At 41.8% G+C, this 19,096-nt stretch overlaps 1 protein-coding gene across 50 annotated transcripts in view; it reads left to right on the top strand.

Annotated features, from left to right (window-relative positions):
* Window positions 1-4,191: 4,191 nt before the first annotated feature.
* ZMYND11 (zinc finger MYND-type containing 11) overlaps window positions 4,192-19,096 on the top strand; it is a 127,551-nt gene continuing 112,646 nt past the window's right edge. For 22 of the 50 annotated variants that reach the window (XM_078329437.1, XM_035252770.3, XM_078329412.1 and 19 more), the window contains exon 1: window positions 4,851-4,955. The gene's annotated coding sequence lies outside the window, so the exon portion shown is untranslated. Of the gene's footprint in view, window positions 4,285-4,378; window positions 4,700-4,850; window positions 4,956-19,096 lie in introns of those variants that run through there. The other 28 variants (XM_078329438.1, XM_035252772.3, XM_078329414.1 and 25 more) reach the window with 3 other exon arrangements.

Genomic DNA, 19,096 nt, shown 5'->3' with positions numbered 1-19,096 from the left:
TCGTCCCCAGTCTCCTACCGAGGGTGGTAAGATTTAGTAGTCTACCAAGCCAGACCTGCTTCTAAATATGTTAAAAGTGGAAAGAAATAACAGAGAATCATATTTTCTCTCAACAAAACCATGCTTGCGATCCTATTATCTCACTACAGATTAAAGTTTCCTATATCAAGGGTCAGAAGCTGAATACTGATTTTCTTCACTTTGGAGGGACAGTCTTGCTGTGACAATTCTAATGCCCTCCACAGTAGATGGATGCCTTGGACTAACTAGCAACATTGTGTACATAAAAGTATGAAGGAAAAAGTGCTTTCATATGCTTCAAAAATATTACCGTTAGTATAGATACTCTCCTATTTTATGTGGGGAGAGAGATGACACAGATCCTCTCCCAGCTTGGGATGCCTGCATTACAAGATCCTTCCACCCCATAGCCCTGAGCTATTAACCTAAAAATAGCTCAATAACCGATCAAATTAACTTGTAGTTCTAATTCATATGGGTTAAAAAAGACATAATGCTGGAGTGACAGAGCCCCTGACATTATGTTCTTTATAAATAAAACACCCAAATCTTGACAGTGCTTTGCTTTCAAATGAGTCCACCCAGTTTCACCTGTGGCACGTTTTCATTTAACAGTATGTATTGAGTGCTTGGGCATGACATGGAGAAGAGATCTCTTGTCAGTCTGTGAACACTAAGTAAACACAGAATTACAATTTATCTTGTATTACAGAGAAAAATACAAGGAAGACCTAATTTAGATTGGGGGCTCAGGAAGGTCCTTTTGGGAAAAGTAGCATTTGAACAGATACCTGAAGACTGAGTAGGATTAGCACTGGGAAAATTCTAGGAGGTGAGGTAACAAATCTTGTACTGTCTGGAGATGACACAAAGGTCAGCGAGGCAAGAATAAAATTAAAGTTAGGAGGCAGGCAGGGGCCATAAGAGGCCGGCCCTTGTGAGCTAAGGAGCAGGGTTTGGATTTTAGTCTAATGTGATACAAAACTGTGGAAGGGTTTTTAAGTAGAGAAGCAACATGAACACTCTTGTCCATACATTTTTGCCTTTCAAATGGTATTTTAAGATAGATTTTTAAAGGTGGAGTTATGGGGTCAAAGACAAATATTTTTAAGCCTCTTGGTACGTATTTCAACAAAGTTAATATCAATCCAACTTCCTACCAACAATGTATAAGAGTGTTCATTTTGCTAACCCTCAATAGAACTATGGCTAGAAAAGAATTCTGTCATTTGAAGAAAAGCAATGCCATGGTTTGTTTTTGTTTTTGTATTGTTTTGGAGACAGTTTTGCTCTTGTCGCTCAGGCTGGAGTGTAATGGTCTGAGCTCAGCTCACTGCAACCTCTGCCTCCTGGGTTCAAGTGATTCTCCTGCCTCAGCCTCCCAAGTAGCTGGGGTTACAGGTGCCTGCCACCATGTTCGGCTACTTTGCTTTTATATTTTTTAGTAGAGACAGGTTTTCACCATGTTGGCTAGGCTGGTCTCGAACTCCTGACCTTAGGTGATCCACCTGTCTCAGCCTCCCTGAGTGTTAGGATTACAGGAGTGAGCCACTGCGCCCGGCCACAATGTCAAGTTGTTTTAATGTATCATTTTATTACTAGTGAATCTGAATATTTGTCAGTATTTATTAATAGTTTATATTTCTTCTTCTGTAAATTACCCATGGCCTTTGTTTCTTGGGGAAAAGATATTGGTATTTATCTTACTGATGTGATTTCTTTTTTTATTTGAAGAGTAGTAATCTAGTTCTTTTTTTTTTTTTCCCGAGATGGAGTCTCGCTCTGTTGCCCAGGCTGGCTCCATACAACCTCTGTCTCCTGAGTTCAAGTGATTCTCATGTCTCAGCCTCCAAAGCAGCTGTGACTACACAGGCATGTGCAACCATGCCTGGCTACTTTTTGTATTTTTTTAGTAGAAACGGGGTTTTACCATGTTGGCCAGGCATCTCAAACTCCAGACCTCAAGTGATCTGCCCATCTGGGCCTTCCAAATTGTTGGGATTACAGGTGTGAGCCATTATGCTCAGCCTAAAGACTAGTACCCTAGTTCTTATTTCTTATGTATATATTCTCCTAGTTTGTTTGCCTTTTATTTTGAGTTGTACAGTCGTCCCTACCTTATAAGTAGTTGATGAAAAACCATTATTAGAAATTAAAAATGCAGTTACTATCACTTTAAATTAGAAAAAAAATTGCTATGTGTCCGAGTTCCCATAATCATAACACCAAAATCTCATTGAAATGGACCTGTTTACTTCATGAGTTCACATTAGTAATCATCCCACAACATAACACTTTTTGGTCACAATTTTTTTCTATGAAGTGCTCTTCATCTGCTTCTTACCTCCTTGCCCTCTTTTCAAAAATCTAGTAGATAAACCCAGGGTATGACTTAGGTTGTATGGAAATAACTACTTTGGTCTTCTGGACTTCCTCCCAACCTCAAACCATTGGTCCCCAGACCGACACACACATATTCATTCAGCTGATGGGCAAATCAGATAAAGATCAAACTGTTTTAATGGTCTCTTGGTATGCATTTCAAGAGAGTTGATATTAATCCAATTTCCTGCCAGCAGTGTGTAAGTGTTCATTTTGCTAACTCTCAGTAGCATTATCAGTGGAAAAGAATTCTGTCATTTGAAGAAAAGCAATGTTAAGTTGTTTGAATGTATTATTACTAGTGAATTTGAGTATTTGTCAGTATTTATTAATAGTTTATACTTCTGTAAATTATCCATGGCCTTTGCGTTTTATGTGGGGAGGGATATTCGTATTTATCTTACTGGATAAATACCATCTGACTTGGAAAATAGAGCCAACGGTTAAATTCTAGGCAAAACCAACAAGAAAATCAAGATAAGTCATCTAACTTACATTAGGTTGAATGACAGATTGTATCGGTATAAAATTTGAAATGATGTCTATGAAGAATAACTGGAGAAAAATGTGGAGTTACACAGCCACTTCTTTCCTAAAAGATAAGCTTCCTTTTAAAGATATGATATCTTACTCTAGTGCCTTCTGTAAAATATACGGAACCACACAGTCCTCTCCAGATGAAGTAACAGACTTTTTAAAAAGGTGATTCACTGAAAGCTCTTCATTGTTGGAACTTCCGGTGCAACATTCATACCAGGCATTGCTTGCTTCTCTTCTGACGCTTTTTAACCCTTCTACTAAGTGTTAATGATATATATTTATTCTTAAAATGAATTAAAATTATTTTGTGATGTTCTTTGAGATAACCAAAAACTCTGTGATGTATCAGAATGAGGGCTGTGAATGGTTTAAAGATTGTATTTATTTGACTGGTGTATATCATAGACCTATTCAAGTTCCACCCATTTCTAAATTCTATCAGTCTTAGAGACCAGCTATTGATGAATTCAATCAGAACCACAAAATGCCTATAACGGTCTCTTCTTAATGATTTTTCAGGTGCGGACACGTGCGAAGACGCTCAACAGATACCTGAAACCTGGGGTAGGGCTGAACATTACACTACGTTTTCTCCTATACATACCTGCCGATAATAACGTTTAATTTATAAGTGAGGCACAAGGAGAGACTAACAACACTAATAATAAACCAGAACAATTATAACACTATATTGTACTAGAAGTTATGTGAATGCAGTCTCCCTCCTCTACTCACCAAATTTCAGAGGAGGACTCTAGCTGACAGGTGTTTCCCGACTCCCAGTGGCGAAAGGACCATAGGGAAAACAGGTGAACACTATCAAAGTATGCTTATCTCCGAGCCGTTTTGAAACCAGTTTTAAGGGATCGTCTCTGATTAGGGTTCTAGAATTACTCGCCACAGAAGATAACCTACTTCTCGCGGAAATCTGCAGTGTTCTTGCAGGGCTGCTGATGGGTGGTCCTGTTCTTTTCACAGTCCTGTTTGCGCAGAGATGGAACGCGGAACTTAGCGTATCCCTATCACTCTTTCTGACAACAGGAGTAAAGGGCTGTTCAGACTACCTGAGCCATGTTGTTAAGGGAAGCACTCGCACTTCTCAGGCTACCCCGCTCCGGACCCCGCGAGCACCAGGCAGGCACCAGGTCCACCCGGGGCTGAGCGGCGTTGGCGCCTGACAATGCCCCCTCGCGCCCCGGCCTCGGCGCCCGCTCCCGGCTCCAGCGCGCCTGCACGTACGTAGCCTTCACGTGTGTGTGGATACGGAGTGCATGTGTGGAGACAGAGGAATATGCTCCAACAAATTTCGGTTACAGGCGCCGAAGACAGTACGCGGGGAAGGTAGGAGCCGCGTGCACGGCTCCGGCCCCGGGCGGGAGGCGGCCGCGAGCCGGGCCGGCCGCGCGCAAGTCGGGCGCCCGCCGCTAGAGTCCCCAGTGTGCGGCCCTGCCCGGCCGCTGGGCGCCTCGACCCGACACAATAAACTCCCAGGGCGGGAGAGCCGAGGGGCCGAGCGGTCGAGCGGCCGCCCAGCGCAGCATCGCCATGTGAGCGGCTGCCGCGGCCTCGCGGGGACCCAACTTTCCCGGGCGGCGGCGCCCAACTTCCCGCCGCCCGCTCCGGCCCCGCAGGCCCGTGGCGCCGCGGGGAAACGCGAGTAAGTGCGGGCAGCGGGGCCCTCCCAGCCCTCAACCCGCGCGGGGCGCGCCGGCCGCCTCGCCTCCCTGGCCCGGGCTCGACCGCGGCATTCTCTGAGGTGGAGTATTGCAAACATGGCGCCCCTTGAGCCCGGAGCCCTTCGCGCGGAGCCGGCGGCGGGGTCCGGGCGGGGGGAGCCGGGGAGGAGGGAGGAGGCCGGCAGGGAGGAGGAGGAGGCGGCCTGAGCGTCCCCCCCGCCCCCCGCGCCCGTCGCCGGCTCAGGCCCGAGAGGCGCCGGGCGGCGGGAAGGAGGCGGCACCGGAGGGGAGGGCCGGGCGCGGCAGCGGCGGCGGTGGAGGAGCCGGAGCATAATGGTGGGAAAAGCTCGGCGGCGGGGCGGGTGGGGGCGTCCGTGGAGATGGTGCGGCCCGCGCCGTGGAGCCTGCCTGGCCGCGGCCTCTGGGGCGGCGGCGGCGGCGGCCGCGGGTAGTGACGGCCGCTCGCCGGCTCACGAAGGGCTCCGAGCTGTTGGGGAGCTTTGTGGGTGGCGGGTCGGGCCGGCGGGGCCTTCGAGGGCGGCGGCGGGGCCTGCAGAGGCTGCCCGCCCGCTGCCCCTTCGCCTTGGGCGGCTGCAGAGAAGGCCCCGGGATGAGGCCCCTGAGGACCGTGCGGGGCCTGCTCGGGCCGGGAAGCCGCGGAGTCGCGTGAGCACCGCCCGCCGGGCCCCGGGCCCCCTGTTTCGGCCAGGCCTCCGGGGCCCGTGCGCAGTCGGGGCCGGCAGGGAACGCGGCCCCGGGCGTGTGGCGGGCGAAGAGGCAGCGCTTGTCGGCGCGGCACCTCGTGTGCTAGCCCAGGAGCGGCGGGCAGGGCTGGCCCCGAGGCCCGGGGCGGAGATTCGTCGGTCCCCCGGGGCTGCGAGCGACCCCGGCAGAGAGGCCGCCGCCTCAACAGGTCCTTGCGGACCTCCGGGACAGTCCTGTGGGGTCCGCCGCCCTCCTCCCACCCAGAGCTCCGGGGAGAAGCTGCTGAGGACTTGGCTGGGATGAGGGGCTGCCTGGGGGCGCCGGGACCCGGACTTTCACTTAGAGTCTCCCCTCGCGCTTTTCTCTCGAGCCGGGAGGAGTAGGAGCTGGCGATGTGTGCGCCGTGCCGAGTGTCTGTCGTACCTGTTTTGTGTGCATCAGGGCTCGGTGTGCTGTGCGGTGTTTAATGCGGTGGGTACCCAGTACACGGGCCGGTGTGGTGTACTGTGTGTCATATGCAGTGTGTACGAAGTACCCGGTGTCGAACCAGGTGTCATATACGGTGTGTACATGTATCTTCCTCACCTAGGCTGTGCACACCTCCCCGGTATTCTGTGCAGTGTGTGCATCGTACCCTGCTGCCATATGAGGTGTGTATGCAGAACTCCGTGTCATAAGTGCATATAGTATATGGATAGTATTAAATATACTTACCCTACCTTGTGTCATATACAGTGTGTTTGTAGTACCTGGTGTCATAGATGCTGTTTGTATAGTACCAGCTGTCATAGAGTGTGTGTACACAGTACTTGGGGTCTTAGATGGTGTGTACCTAGTGTCCTGGGTATGTATGCAGCACCCAGTGTCATATACAGCCCTTTGGCATTATCCAGTATTCTGTGCAGTATGTGCAGGGTACCCTGCCACTATATGTGGTGTGTATGCAGTATTCGATATCATATGTTAGGTATATAGTATCTGGTGTCATATGCATTGTATATGTATATACACTACTTGGTGTTATGGTTTGTGTATCTATACATATATGTGTGTGTGTGTGTGTGTATATATATACATACACGGTGGCATATACAATAGTACCCAATGGACTACCTACACACCGTATATAAAATGTTACCTGGCTTTCTCTACGGTGTGTAAGTAGTGCCCAATGTCATGTGCACCAGACATGCATTATCCTTACCATATAAGCTGTATCCAGTGTCAGATGCAGTGTGTACCTAGTACCGAGTGTCATATGTACCGTGTATACAGTATCTGCTGTCATATCCAGGATCTAGTGACATGAATGTCTGTGAGCTTGGAGGAAGGACCCAGGTGGTCCATTCAGGGCCCTGCCGGTAGGAAGGAGTGGTGCAGGTTGGGTTTTTAGGGAGGTGTAGAGCCCTTGTTCTGCATCGCACAGTAAGCTGAGTCATATGGATGCAAGAGCATTCTTAAAAAAATTTAATGTGTTTGTCCAGAGGCAGAAAGTAAATGTTTACTTGTTTTCCTCTAAACTGAGAAATATAGTAATTTTAGCTTAGTAATTATGGGGTGCACAACGTTTTCAGATTTTTTTAGGTCATTGATTTTTATTAATGGTTGGATATTATCAGGGAGATAGTGTTGGTTGTACTTTGAAAGTTGAAAAGTTTGAGTACTTTCTGGTAGGCAGGATCATCTTTGTAATTTTCCTGAATGTCTTAATTTTTACAAGCAGGAGACAAAATATGAATTTCTGTACAGGCATTTAATTTGCCTTGTCTTAGACTAACTGGCACAGGTTACATTATAGTTGCTCTTTTTGGTCGACTTATCTTTATAAGATGACCAGGCTAGAGAATCAAAGATTAGAGGATATGGAATGTGATTATGACAGAATCAAAATATTTGTCTTGCTTACCTCTGGGACTTAAAGGATTTCTGTATTTTACATGATACTTCCCCCCATAGATATTGCTCATTTGAAAACCAAATCTTCCTTTTACAGTCTCTAAATTGGACAATTTATTTTTGCAATTACAATTTGTGAGGAGCTTCCAGCTTCACGAAAAGAAATCAATTAAAATGTTAAATTTTAGTTCTTTCATTGATACTGAATATTCCTAGGCTACCATTCTGTTGGTGTTTTTTTGTTTTTGAGACAGAGTCTTGCTCTGTTGCCCAGGCTGGATTGCAGTGGCGCGATCTCAGCTCACTGCAACCTCTGCCTCCCAGGATCAAGTGATTCTCTTGCTTCAGCCTCCCGAGTAGCTGGACTACAGGCGTCCCTCACCACACCTGGCTAATTTTTTGTATTTTTTAGTAGGGGGCCATTTCGCCATGGGCCAAGCTGGTCTCGAACTCCTAGCCTCAAGTGATCCACCTGCCTCAGCCTCCCAAAAGTGCTGGGATTACAGGTGTGAGCCACTGCAGCTGGCCCTGTTGGTGTTTTGGATGGATGTTATGCATGTTTCAATGGATGACATATGTTTGCTTGGACTCTCATCTTTCTGTAACCCTCCGAGTTTTTCTTCTTAGGGTTGTTCCAGTAGTGTATAATAGAGGCATTCATACCCTTTGGCATACCTTGATTGAGACACTGAGATATTTCAACCTATCTCAGAATTTTAATACTTGCAACAAAAGTGTCAAAACGCTGCTCTAACTTGCTTACTTAAAGCCCTAAGCCTCTGGTGTCAGATTTTCCTTAACTTCCTAGTCCTTCATTTGAATTCTACATGGAGAACATCATTACATTTAAGCAAAAAGGCTGTATCTTGGGGGAAAAAAAGAGAAAATAGACTTAGCCTTATGATAGTTAAAACTTTTCACTGTTTGAAAACTTTAAATTGGATTTAATACTGCATTTTGTTTTCCTTTTTTTTTTTTCCTTGAGACAGTCTCACTGTGTCACCCAGGCTGGAGTGCAGTGGTGCAAACTTGGCTCACTGAGTCTCTGCCTCCTGGGTTCAAGTGATTCTCCTACCTCATCCTTCCAACTAGCTGGGATTGCAGGCCCCCACCCACTATGCCCGGCGTTTCGCCAGGTTGGTCTTGAACTCCCAGCCTCAAATGAACTGCCTGTCTTGGCCTCTCAAAGTGCTGGGACCACAGGCATGAGCCACTGTGCCTGGGCTATTATTACTTTGATGAATGATATTATTATTCATTTATTTTCATTATTCATTTGTATAATACAAATAACTAAAATACACTGTAAGAGTTCTTATTTTAACCATTGGTTTTACACTAGTATTTTTCTCTTTTTCATGTCTGTCCGTAACTGCTTCAAGTTGTATTTTCTGTATTTCTTTGAAGCAGATAGACTTTCTGAATAAAGAAAAACTGGTGTTTTCTCTTCAATTGATCTTTGTTAAACTCTCACCAACATTTCTACTAAGAATTCAGCGTATTTGAGTTTAATTTCTACCTATATCTCTCATATACCAACTTTCAGTTAGTTGCGTACCATTATCAAGTTTGCAAAACAAGTGTAAATCTGGTTTGATAACAGTGATTTGTGCAGATATTAGTGACATGGAAGTTGTTCTTCAGGTTGTGAGTTGTTTGTCCTCTGTTAGTCTCGACTTTTGAAGTATTTGGTAGCCACAATTTTATAACATAAATGAGGACCATGATTATAATAGTTCATGTTTTGCCTGTCTACTGTATATCAGCCACCGTGTGGAGTTACTTACATGTATACTCTCCTACTTAAAAAAAGTAACCCTTTTTTTTTTTTTTGAGGTAGGGTCTTGCTTTGTTGCTTAGCGTGGAGTGCAATGGCGCCATCTCAGCTCACTACAACTTCTACCTCCTAGGTTCAAGTGATTCTCATGCCTCAGCCTTCCAGGTAGCTAGGACTACAGGCAGGAGCCAACCTGCCTGGCTAATTTTTGTATTTTTAGTAGAGTTGGGGTTTTGCCATGTTGGCAAGGCTCTCCTCAAACTCATAGGTGATTTGCTCGTCTTGGCCTCCCAAAGTGCAGGGATTACAGGTGTGAGCCTCCGTGCGCATCTACACATTGTCATCTTAAAAGCATAGCAGTCTTCCTTTTAATTATGGAAGGTTCACCTTGTAGCATACCCTTATCCCATCTCATCCCATCCCAGAGAGAGAGAGAGAGACAGACAGACACACACACACACGGGAAGTGGATGAGATATATTTTGAGAGAGAATGTGATTTATAGAACATAAAAGTTTGAGAATCTCTGGGATAAGACGTAAGTGCTAGAAATGAAGATAATGTGAGGGAGATAAGAATCCAAATCAAAATAATGCAGTAGTCTTTTTGAATAATCACGGCTTAGCTGCGGTTTTAAAAACATCTGCAAAAATGATTTATTGCTTAAGGAAAGATTGTGTATGTGCTGTTTCTGTTTTTCCAGTAGAAAATCCAGAGTTATTGTTTGTATCATGAAAATGCTATACAAGTTTTAGTATCAAAATTATTTGCAAATGCAAAGAAATAATCTGTAAAATAAAAAAATTGAATTTTTTTTAGTGTTTGTCTTAAGAGAGAAATCCATTATGTCTTAGAGAAATTTGGCAAATTAATAGACATAGATATTTAAATCAATTATATTTAATCTTGCATTGCATGTATATTTTTCCTGTTCAAGACAAATGTCCTGATTTTTAGCTTAGCTTTCTTTTAAGGGGAATTTAGCATATTGGAAAATATTTTCATAATAAAAGTACTGGGTAAATTCTTTTAAAATATGTTTGACTAGATAACAGTGAAAATAACCTTACTTGCACATACTTCAGTTATTGTTCACGTTATTAAGTCATTGTAAAGTTACAGTTGCATTATGTGGCACATTTCACTTAATGTTGGTAACATCTGCAAATGTCCGGAGTGCTTGCTCCATAAATGTCTGAAAGTTTTCCCACTTTTATCAAAAACTAGAGATGTAGAAATGACAAAAGTAATAGAATGCTGTTATTTCAGAGTTTTAAAGGAATCATATAGACTCTTTGATCTGTTTGGTTTTCAGAGATGAGAGGGATATATTTACAGATCACTTAGCTTACACATTAATTGGAAAATGTGTTTTGCTGAAAACTTATGCACATGATTTTATCTTTCTGTACATTTAATATTTCAGTATAGTAGGTAAACTAGTTTGGTTTTAAATCAATGCGTTTATAGTTCAAGTTACTTTATAGTTTGTTTCATAAGATCAAACTAAAATATGGTATTTTCATATAAGTAGAATATATGCAATTTTAATATCTTGACTTCATTTATTAATACATTGTTATTTATCGAAACTCTGCTATGTGCCATACCTTTGCTAGATACTGAGGTGAGCAAGGTGAGAGGGTTCTCACTATTGTAGAGTTTAGAGTTCAGAATAACATAATTACTGAAGCACGCATAATAAAATGAAAGGCAAGAGGACTTCTAGAGCCCAGGAGTTTGATGCTATGTATGGTCAGCTATGATCAGCCACTGCACTCCAGTCCTGTGGGACAGTGTAAGAATTAAGATACATCATCTTAGCACTGATGATATAAAATTTATTCTGATTGTAACTTTGAGATTTTACTATATTAACAATCTGAGTGTTTTTAAAAGCAACTTTATTATGATTGGTAACTTTTAAAGTACTCTGTTGAAAAGTAGAGCTGTATTAAATATCAAACATATATTATGTTCTCCAGATATTATCTGAGCATTTAAATGAAAGATCCGATTTAAATATTTTGTTTTTTGTTCTCTGTGATTTGGTCTGCCTGTATGTTAAGTAAATTTAAACTATAGTTTAAGAGCAAAGGATTTTCATTCCTGGTTTAAACATTTATCATGTGAACATGAAAGATATTACAATATCTAAAGGATTTCTTTTGAGAGCTTGTCATATAATATTAGCTCTCATAACTGGGATTAAAATGCTGTTTTTAAAAATTGGAAGATAGTATGGTTTATAGCAAGAGAATCTGATTTATATACGTTTTAATTTGGAGTTCGATAAATTAACCTAATGTACACATTAGGTTGCTTTACAAGTACTTTGTAAGTAGTTTTTAGGAAGCTGGGTTTAATCATGTATGTTGTTGGTGGCGACACCACTTGTGTTATTTGTGTTTTGTTTTGTTTTTAGACAGGGTCTCATTCTGTCAGGAGTGCAATAGTGAAAACTCTGGTCACTGCAGCCTCTGCTTCCTGGGCTCAAGCAATCCTCCTACCTCAGCTGTTTCAGTAGTTAGAGCTACAGGTGTGTGCTACCATGCCTGGCTAATTTTTTGTAGTGATGGGGTTTTACCATGTTGCCCAGGCTGGTCCTAAACTCCCGAGCTCAAGCGAACCACCTGACTCAGCCTCCCAAAATGCTAGGATTGCACATGTGAGCCACCTTGCCTGGCCTGTCGTTTTAAAGGTGTCACTTTTTGAGTGCCTACCATACTAGGACATTTACATATCCCATTTAGTCCTCACAAAAGCATCATGAAAGATGTCATTGTAACAATTTATAATAAGGGAATAGACTCAGAAGGTTTAAGTTATTGGTGCCCAAGGTCATAGATACATAATCAAATTGGTCTGAATTCAAGTACATAACTATTACATCTGTAATCTGCCATACTACTCTGTCTCACTAAAACCCATCAACTTCTTAGATCTTTATAGTGATATACCTTCCCTTTCCCAATGCACTTTTATAAGTCTGCAAAAGTACGTAATAATAACAAAATGTGAAACTATGCCCACTCTGCTTATAAAAGCAGGTGGTAGGAAGACAGGAGTATTAGGAAACTGTGCAATCAAAACATTCTATCTATGAAGTTCTGCTTAATGCCAACTCACTGGTAATGACAGCTAGTAATCTGAGAACAAGCATAGATAATTGGTTCGTTTTTCTTGCTGTCACTATGGTAGCTCACATTAGGAAGATAACTTGATTCAGGGGCAGGAGCACTGGGGCGGGGAACCTACAGTCTTTATTTTAATATGTAATGGAGAAAATTATTTTAAAATATTTGGAATTATCTCCAACACTAAAGTATTCTTGCTGTCTTAGAGAGGGAAGTCATTGTCTTGAGGAATCTTATAACATTCCCCCTACTGGATAAGTTCAGTTTGGATTCAGATACCTAATTTCTTGAAAGCTATATTAAATGCTAAGGTTTTAGCATTCCACTGGGTGTGTACTGTCATCTAAAATAAAATGATACCATTTTGTGAGAAGCATATGGTAAGGAGAGAAATAATCAAGTGAGTGATTGCACCCACAGATTGAGATCATCCTGACACTCATCAGCAGTGATACTGCAATGGGATAATTGAGGGCTAAGCATGGGGGAAGTTCTCAATTTTTGAAAGATAGTAATACTATTTTTTAGTTTCTCTTCCTTGTAGATTCTTGATTTATCTGCTTCTTGCTTGTTTTTCTATCTCGAAAGAATGTCTGAGAAATGCTGTTTTAGAGAGCAGGTTCTTATTTTTGGTTGAATTTTGACATGGAGTCCTTCCTCAATTAATATAAAATATACCTACTTTCCCTGCCCAGTTTTTGCAATAAAAAAATAAGAAAAATTTATTTGGGCTTTTCATTGATGTCAAATTTAATAGGTTTTGGGAGGAGGTTATGTACCATTAGAGATGTTGTCTTTTTTTTGGGGGGGTGGGGAGGAAGGCAGGAAGGAAGGGAATAAGGATGGTAGGGAGGAAGGAAGGGATGAAGGAAGGGAGGAAGGGAGGAAGGGAGGAAGTGGGGAGGGAAGGGAAGGGAAGGGAAGGGAAGAAAGGAAGTCAAGCAATGAAAGAGACATTGCCGACCTGGATCTAGAGGTTTACAAGTTGATTTCTTTTTTTTTGAGAGAAGGAAAGAAAAAAAATAAGTAAAGGAGAGGAAGAAAGAGGAAGAGAAAGAGGGAGAGTAAATGGAAATATTGCTTTATTTTGAAAAAAATTGGGTATTAATAACGGCCAATCAATGTTTCATTTAAACTTATGGGTAGGTGTGATGTGGTATTGACAAGAATGTATATTTTGTGTATTTGAAGTGGAGAGCTCTATAAATATTTATTAAGTTTACTTGTTCCGGTTCTGAGTTCGAGTCCTTGATATCCTTATTAATTTTCTGTCTCATTGAATCTAAGTCTCTATGTATCTGGGTGTTAGGATCGTTAGCTCTTGTTGTTGCATTGATCCTTTTACCACTATATCTTTGTTGCTTTAAAATCTATTTTATCCGATACAAGAATTGCAACTCCTGCTTTTTATTTATTTATTATTTATTTTTGCTCTCCATTTGGTTGGTAAATCTTTCTCCATCCCTTTGTTTTGAGTCTTTGTGTATCCTTGCATGTGAAACAGGTCTGGATGTAACATGCCGTTGGGTTTTGGCTGTGTCTTTTGATTGGGAATTTAGTCAATTTAAATTTAGGGTTACTGCCATTTGATGTTGACTGGCTGTTTTATCCATTTGTTGGTGTAAATTCTTCTTTATGTTGGTGCTCTTTACTTTTTGGTGTATTTTTAGAAAGGCTAATACTGGTTGTTTCTTTCTGTGTGTAATGCTTCTTTCAGAAGCTCTTGTAAAGCAGGCCTGGTGGTAATAAAATCTCCGAGTTCTTGCTTGTTCATAAAAGATTTTATTTTTCCTTCAGTTGTGAAGCTTAGTTTGGCTGGATATGAAATTCTGGGCTGAAGGTTCTGTTCTTTGAGGATGTTGAATATTGGCCCCCACTCTCTTCTGGCCTGTAGAGTTTCTGCCGAGAGATCTGCTGTAAGTCTGATAGGCTTGCCTTTGTGGGTAATCCGACCTTTCTCTCTGGCTGCCCTTAGTATCTTCTCCTTCGTTTCAACCCTGGTGAATCTAACGATTATGTGCCTTGGGGTTGCTCTTCTTGAGGAATATCTTTGTGGTGTTCTCTGTATTACCTGGGGTTGAATGTTGACCCGCTTTGCTAGTTTAGGAAAATTTTCCTGAATAATATTCTGAAGGGTATTTTCCAGCTTGGATTCATTCTCTCTGTCGCATTCAGGTACACCTATCAAACGTAAATTTGGTCTTTTCACATAGTCCCACATTTCTTGGAGACTTTGCTCATTCCTTTTTATCCTTTTTTCTCTAATCTTTTCTTCACGTTTTATTTCATTAAGTTGGACTTTGACCTCTGATATCCCTTCTTCTGCTTGAACAATTCGAGTGTTTAAACCTGTGCATACTTCTCGGAGTTCCTGTATTGTATTCTTCAGTTCCATTAATTCACTCATACTCCTCTCTAAGTTGTCTATTCTCAATAGGATTTCATCAAACCTTTTTTCAAAGTTCCTAGATTCTTTACGTTGGGCTACAACATGTTCTTTTAACTCACCGAAGTTTGTTATTATGCATTCCTTGAAGAGTGATTTGTCATCAGGAGGCAGTCGTTCTCCATCAAGCCTTGTTCCATTGTTGATGTGGAACTGTGATCATCTTTAGAGGGAGAGGTGTTCTGACTTTGAGTATTCTCAGCTTTTTTACGCTGGTTTCTTCCCGTCATTGTAAATTTATCCTCCTGTCGTCTTTGAAATTACCAACTTTCAGATTAGGTCTCTTGAGTGGACGTCCAGGTTGTTAGTTCCCAGGGCCAGAGCAGCGGCGTTAAAACTGATGGTGCTTTTCTGCCCAGGATTCTCCTGTCGGGCTTCCTTCTTGTTTCCGTAGTAGGCGACTCTGCCTTCCCGGGGCTCCAAACCTCGGTCAGAAGGGGAACCGGTCCATTTACTCTGCGCCAAGCGCTTACACGTCGAGGTGCCTGTGGAACCGCTGCGCTGACCACGAGAGTCGCGCTGGCGACTCGTGTGTTTCCACCACTGGGGGATCTTCTGCTTCGTGAGCGACCAGGCTTTGTCTGAAAGTGTGGCGTCCTCTAGTTCTCCGCGCCTTCCCTGAGAGCTGCAATCCCGGGATATTAGCGATCGGCCATCTTGGATCGTTCCCTAGAGATGTTGTCTTTTTAAATTATAGAGGATGTTAAGTCTACAGTAATTTTTCTACTGTACTTATAGTTTAGCATTTTTCTTATATGTTTGGAAATATCAAATTTAATATTAAAGTACCAGAGATCTTTTATTTCACAATACTTATTTTACCAGCCTGCATATATATGTTCTACAATTATAATTTTTTTTTTTTTTTTTGAGATGGAGTCTCACTCTGTAACCTAGGCTGGAGTGCGGTGCCATGATCTTGGCTCACTGCGACCTCCACCTCCCAGGTTCTGGTTTAAGCAAATCTCCTACCTCAGCCTCCCACATAGCTAGGATTACAGGCACCAGCCATCATGCACAGCTAACTTTTGCATTTTTTTTAGTAGAGATGGGGTTTCACCATGTTAGCCAGTCTGGTCTCGAACTCCTAACCTTGTGATCTGTCCTCTTCGGCCTCTCAGAATGCTGGGATTACAGGTGTGAGCCACTGTGCCCGGCCTACAATTCTAAGAAGCCTTTCATTTGTGATCAATATTCATGTTGGATTGTTTCGGGTAAGAAACTGCCATTTGAGACAGTGGCTCATGCTTGTAATCCCAGCACTTTGGGTGGCTCAGATGTGCAGGAGGCAGAGGTTGCAGTAAGCGGAGATAATGCCACTGCACTCACAACAGAGCCAAGGCCCTCCCTTAAAAAAAGAAAATAGAAACTGTCATTTGAATCATTTGAGAGTTAATTTTTAAATATTTTTAGGACTATCCAAATAAAAATCGTTTTAGTCTCAGTTATTTTCAAATGCATTAAAAGCTGAACAGCCAGCAGTCCAGTTTAAAGTGAGACTTTTTCTCTGCTCATGCTGAGGAAGAATTTACTATTGTTAAAATAAATAAATGAGGTATTTATTGTATTTTAATTTAATTTTTAAAAACAGAGTTTCTCTCTGTTGCCCAGGCTGGAGTTCAGTAGCACCATCGTGTCTCACTGCAGCCTTGATCTCCTGAGGTCAAGTGATCCTCCTCCCTCAGCTTCTTGAGTAGCTGGGACTATAGGCGCATGCCACCACACCTGGCTAATTTTGGTATTTTTTGATAGAGGGGAGGATTTTGCCATGTTGCCCAGGATCTTCTCGAACTCCTAGGCTCAAGTGTTCTGTCTATCTTGGCCGCCGAAAGTGCTGGGATTACAGAGATGAGCAACCTTGCCCAGCCTGTTTTTTAAAATAAACTATTTAGAATTTTAGATGACAATGTTACACAACTTACATTAGGAACCAGGAGTGTTTTAACATAGTGGTTCTCAGTTATGGCTGACTGAGCATCTGAATTCCTTTATTTTCCTTAACAAAAGCATTAAATCAGAATCTCAGGAGTTGTGTCTGGGCTCTAATTTTTTATTTGTACTATTAGATATATGCATACGTATTTCATTAGCTTTGGGGTACACATGGTTTTTGATTACATGGATAAATTGTATACTGGTAAAATCTGAGATTTTAGTGCACCCATCACCTGAGTGGTGTACATTGTGCCCAATGTTTTAAAAATATTAAGAAGATTTTTTAAAATCTCTTACTCTTCTCCCTCTTTCTCATTCTGGGTCTTCAATGTCCATGATACTCCTGTGTATGCCTTTGTGTACCCATAGCTTAGTTCCCACTTACAAGTGAGAGCATACAGTATTTGACTTTCCATTCCTGAGTTATTTCATTTGGAATAATGGCTGATAGCTTCATCCAAGTTTTGGCAAAAGACATTATTTTTTTATGGCTGAGAGTATTCCATTTGTGTGTGTGTATCACTTTTTCTTTTTCCATTTATTGGTTGATGGGCACTTAGATTGGTTCTATATCTTTGCAATTGTGAATTGTGCCACAATAACCATACACATGTAGGTTTCTTCTTGATGACTTCTTTTTTTTTTTGAGATGGAGTTTTGCTGCTGTTACCCAGGCTGGAGTGCAATGGCACAATCTCGGCTCACCGCAACCTCCGCCTTCTGGGTTCAAGCAAGCAATTCTCCTCCCTCTGCCTCCTGAGTAGCTGGGACTACAGCCGCGCACCACCATGCCCAGCTAATTTTTGTATTTTTAGTAGAGATGGGATTTCACCATGTTGACCAGGATGGTCTCGATCTCTTGACCTCGTGATCCACCCGCCTCGGCATCCCAAAGTGCTGGGATTATAGGCGTGAGCTACTGCGCCCGGCGATGTAATGACTTTTTTTCCTGTGGGTAGATACCCAGCAGTGGGATTGCTGGAGCAAATGGTAGATCTACTTTTAGCACTTCAAGGAATGTCTGTGCTGTTTTCCATAGAGGTTGTACTAATTTACATTTATATACATTCCCATAAGCACTCTCTTTTCTCCACATCCATGCCAATACCTATTGGTTTTTGACTTTCTAATAATCACCATTCTGGTGGGGATAAGGTGGTAACTCACTGTGGTTTTAATTTGCATTTCCCTGATGTTTAGTTATATTTAGCATTTTCTTATGTGTTTGTTGGTTATTTGTATATTTTTCTTTGAGAAGTGTCTATTCATGTCATTTGTCCACTTTTTGATGGGATTAATTTTTTTTTCTTGTTGATTTGAGTTCCTTATAGATTCTGGATACTAGTCCTTGGTCAGATGCATAGTTTCCAGATATTTTCTCCCATTCTGTGGGTTGTTTATGCTGATGATTGTTTCCTTTGCTGTGCAGAAGCTTTTTAGTTTAATTAGGTCTTATTTATTTTTGTTTTTGTGGCATTTGCTTTTGGGGTCTTAGTCATAAATTCTTTGTCTAGGCCACTGTCCAGAAGAGTTTTAACTATGGTTTCTTCTAGAATTTTCATGGGTTTTGGCTTTAGATTTAAGTCTTTAATTCATCTTGAGTTGATTTTTATATAGGGTGAGAGATAGGGATCCAGTTTCATTCTTTTACATGTGACTTTCCAGTTTTCCCAGTACCATTTATTGAATAGTGTTTCCTTTCCCCAATTTTGTTTTTGTATGCTTTGTCAAAGATCAGTTGGTTGAAAGTATTCGGCTTTATTTCTAAGTTCTCTATTTTCCATTGTTCTGTGTATCTACTTTTATATCAGTACCATGCTGTTTGGGTTACTACAGCCTTGTAGTGTAAAGACAGGTAATCTAATGCCTTCAGATTAGTTCTTTTTTTACATAGGATTGCTTTGGCTCTCTGATCTCTCTTTTGGTTCCACATGAATTTCAGAAATTTTTTCTATTTCTATACAAACGATATTGTTATTTTTGTAGAAATTGCATTGAATCTGTAGATTGCCTTGGGCAACATAGTTATTTTCACGATACTGATTTTTCCAATCCGTGAACATGGGATGTATTTCCATTTGCTTGTGTTATCTGTGATTTCTTTCAGCAGTGTTTTGTAGTTCTTGTAGATATTTCACCTCCTCTGTTTAGTCCTAGGGTTTTGTTGTTGTTTTGTTTTTTCAGCTGTCATAAAAGGGATTGAGTTATTGATTTAACTTGATTCTTAGTGATATGGTTTGGCCGTGTCCCCACACAAATCTCATCTTGAATGGTAGCTCCCATAATCCCCATCTGTTGTGGGAGGTAATTAAATCATGGTGGTAGGTTTTTCCCATGCTGTTCTCATCATAGTGATAAGTCTCATGAGATCTGATGGTTTTATGAAGGGCTGTTCTCCTGCACAGGTTCTCTTGCCTGCCACCATGTAAGACATGCCTTTTTTCCCCCTTCACCTTCTGCCATGATTGTGAGATCTCCTCAGCCATGTGGAACTGTGAGTTCATTAAACTTCTTTTTCTCTAAAAATTACCCAGTCTCGGGTATGTCCTTATTAGCAGTGTGAGAACGAACCAGTACACTC

This window comes from Callithrix jacchus, chromosome 7 (assembly GCF_049354715.1).
Source record: "Callithrix jacchus isolate 240 chromosome 7, calJac240_pri, whole genome shotgun sequence".
NCBI lineage: Eukaryota > Metazoa > Chordata > Mammalia > Primates > Cebidae > Callithrix > Callithrix jacchus.
This window is presented reverse-complemented; position numbering and strand designations above follow the sequence as displayed.